Source organism: Budorcas taxicolor, chromosome 10 (genome assembly GCF_023091745.1).
Source record: "Budorcas taxicolor isolate Tak-1 chromosome 10, Takin1.1, whole genome shotgun sequence".
NCBI lineage: Eukaryota > Metazoa > Chordata > Mammalia > Artiodactyla > Bovidae > Budorcas > Budorcas taxicolor.
The window spans coordinates 41,289,471-41,292,026 of record NC_068919.1 but is presented as its reverse complement, the minus strand read 5'-3'; the positions used below and the strand labels follow the sequence as shown (position 1 = coordinate 41,292,026).

At 44.4% G+C, this 2,556-nt stretch overlaps 1 non-coding gene across 1 annotated transcript; it reads left to right on the top strand.

Annotated features, from left to right (window-relative positions):
* The first annotated feature begins 332 nt into the window (after positions 1-332).
* On the top strand, positions 333-439 carry LOC128054948 (U6 spliceosomal RNA). The gene has a single exon (XR_008200085.1). It is a non-coding gene; the product is annotated as a U6 spliceosomal RNA (small nuclear RNA).
* Positions 440-2,556: the final 2,117 nt, after the last annotated feature.

Genomic DNA, 2,556 nt, shown 5'->3' with positions numbered 1-2,556 from the left:
GATCCCTTAGAACTGCCAATTAGGAGGCTTAGATACGGGAACCTTATAATAATTTCAGTGAGTAGTGGGCTGTGGTCTGAAGACAGAATGTTAGGAAGTGAATGTAGTAACTGTAGAACATGCTTTCAGGAAGGGCAACCATGAAAACAGATTTTATTTGGAAAGAGAGGCAAGGTCAAAGGAGACTTGAAAGAAAGCTTAGAGTCTATATAAGAGGGGAGGGGAGACAGGGAGCGAAGATGGGTGTGGAAATAACTGATGGAAGAATTTGATAGGAGCAATTGACAGGAAGAGACAACAAAGAGTTGCCCTTCTTTGAAAATGTAAAGATAGTGCTCACTTCAGCAGCACATATACTAAAATTGGAACAATACAGAGACAAATAGCATGGCCCTTCCACAAGGATGACATGAAAATTCGTGAAGTGTTCCATTTAATTAAAACTACAATGAGGTATCACCTCACACCAATCAGAATGGCTATCATCAAAAATCTACCAAGAATAAATGCTGGAAAGGGTGTGGAGAAAAGAGAATCCTCTTGCACTGTTAGTGGGAATGTAAATTGATAGAATCACTATGGAGAGCAGTATGGAGATTCCTTTAAAAACTAGGAATGAAACTACCATATAACCCAGCAATCCCACTACTGGGCATATAACCTGAGAAAACAATAATTGAAAGAGATGCATGTACCCCAGTGTTCTTTGCAGCGCTGTTTACAATAGCTAGGACAAGAAAGCAACCTCGATGCCCATGGACAAATGAAAGGATAAAGAAGCTGTGGTACATATATTAAATGGAATATTACTCATCCATAAAAAAGAACACATCTGAGTCAGTCCTAATCAGGTAGATGAACCTAAAGCCTGTTATACAGAGTGAAGTAAGTCTTTTAGAAAGAGAGAAACAAATATCATATATTAATGCGTATATATGGAATCTAGAAAGATGGTACTGATGAACCTATCTGCAGGGCAGCAATCGAGACAAAGATGTAGAGAACAGATTTGTGGACACAGTAAGGGAAGGAGAGGGTGGGGTGAAAGGAGAGAGTAGCATGGAAACATATGCATTACCATCTGTAAAACAGCCAGCCAGTGGGAATTTGCTGTATGAAGCAGGGGGCTCAAATCAGGTGCTCTGTGACAACCTAGATGGCCTGGATGGAAAGGGAGGTGGGAGGGAGATTCAAGAGGGAGAGGATGGATATATGTATGTGCTATGCAGTGCTTAGTTGCTCAGTTGTGTCCAGCTCTTTGCGACCCCATGGACTGCAGCCCACCAGGCTCCTCTGTCCGTGGGGATTCTCCAGGCAAGAATATTGGAGTGGGTTGCCATGCCCTCCTCCAGGGCTATATGTATATCTATGGCTGATTCATGTTGATATATGTCAGAGACTAATACAATACTGTAAAGCAATTATCCTCCAATTAAAAATAAATTTTTAAAAATACAAAAATAAATAAATTTAAATAGATATATAAAAGAAAATGTAAAGATAAATTTTAGAGGAGAGTGGAGTAACAAGGAGTTGAGGTGTTTCTGATGGCCTTTAAATTATCTATGAAGAGGGAGCAAAATAATCTGCTGCAACGGGGGAAGTGGAGGGGGAATTTGGACTAGTTTTTAAGAGAAAAAGAAGATGGCCAAGATTGCCTGTATAAAACAGAAAAGGTCTGCTGATTGCAGAACTACCATGGCTGGAAATTCTTTTTTCCTCCTTCCGCTTTATGCCTTCCTAACCTAGTCTTGTTCCTAAAAGACTTCAGGTTGCCAAATACTAATTCTTGCACAGTCTACTCCAATACTAGATTTTTTTCCCCCAACAATAACGGGCAATGAACAGACGGCTCCCCCACGCTCCCTTCAACAGTGAACATTGAGCTGGCCTCCAGCTCTTCTGCAGACCCCAATCCCCGCTACTATGGATCACATTTCTTGGTACAGCGAAGGCACCTCCTAAATGCTTGCTGTGGACAATGGTAGATTTAGGGACAGAAGGTCCGGTTCCTTCGTAAATAACTTCTTCACAGCGTGCAGCACGTGTTTAAGATCTGCTGAAGAAAGGCAATGCTGAGGGACCGCGCACTGCATTTCCTTTTGTGCTACCTGCGTGTCCGAACACAACACCTATGAGCACTATGAGCCAACCGACAAACTTTTCTTAAATGAAAATACAGTAGTCCAAGCAAAACACCAGGAGCCGAGGCAGGAACAGGAAAAGGTGCGAGTTCCAAGCTTGCAAACAGACCAGGGGGATACCCGCCCCATGACGTCACATGGCCTCAGCCTCCCGGCCCACCGTGCGCTGGGCGTGTCTTATGCCTGCACAGTCTCTACTTCGCCCCGCCCCCAGATGACGTCACAATACCGCAACGTCTAGTATCTCCCTGCCGAGGTTTCTCATCGCCGGGCGCGGTGGCGCGCGCCTGTAGTCCCAGCTACTCGGGAGGCTGAGGCTGGAGGATCGCTTGAGCTCAGGAGTTCTGGGCTGCAGTGCGCTATGCCGATCGGGTGTCCGCACTAAGTTCGGCATCAATATGGTGACCTCCCG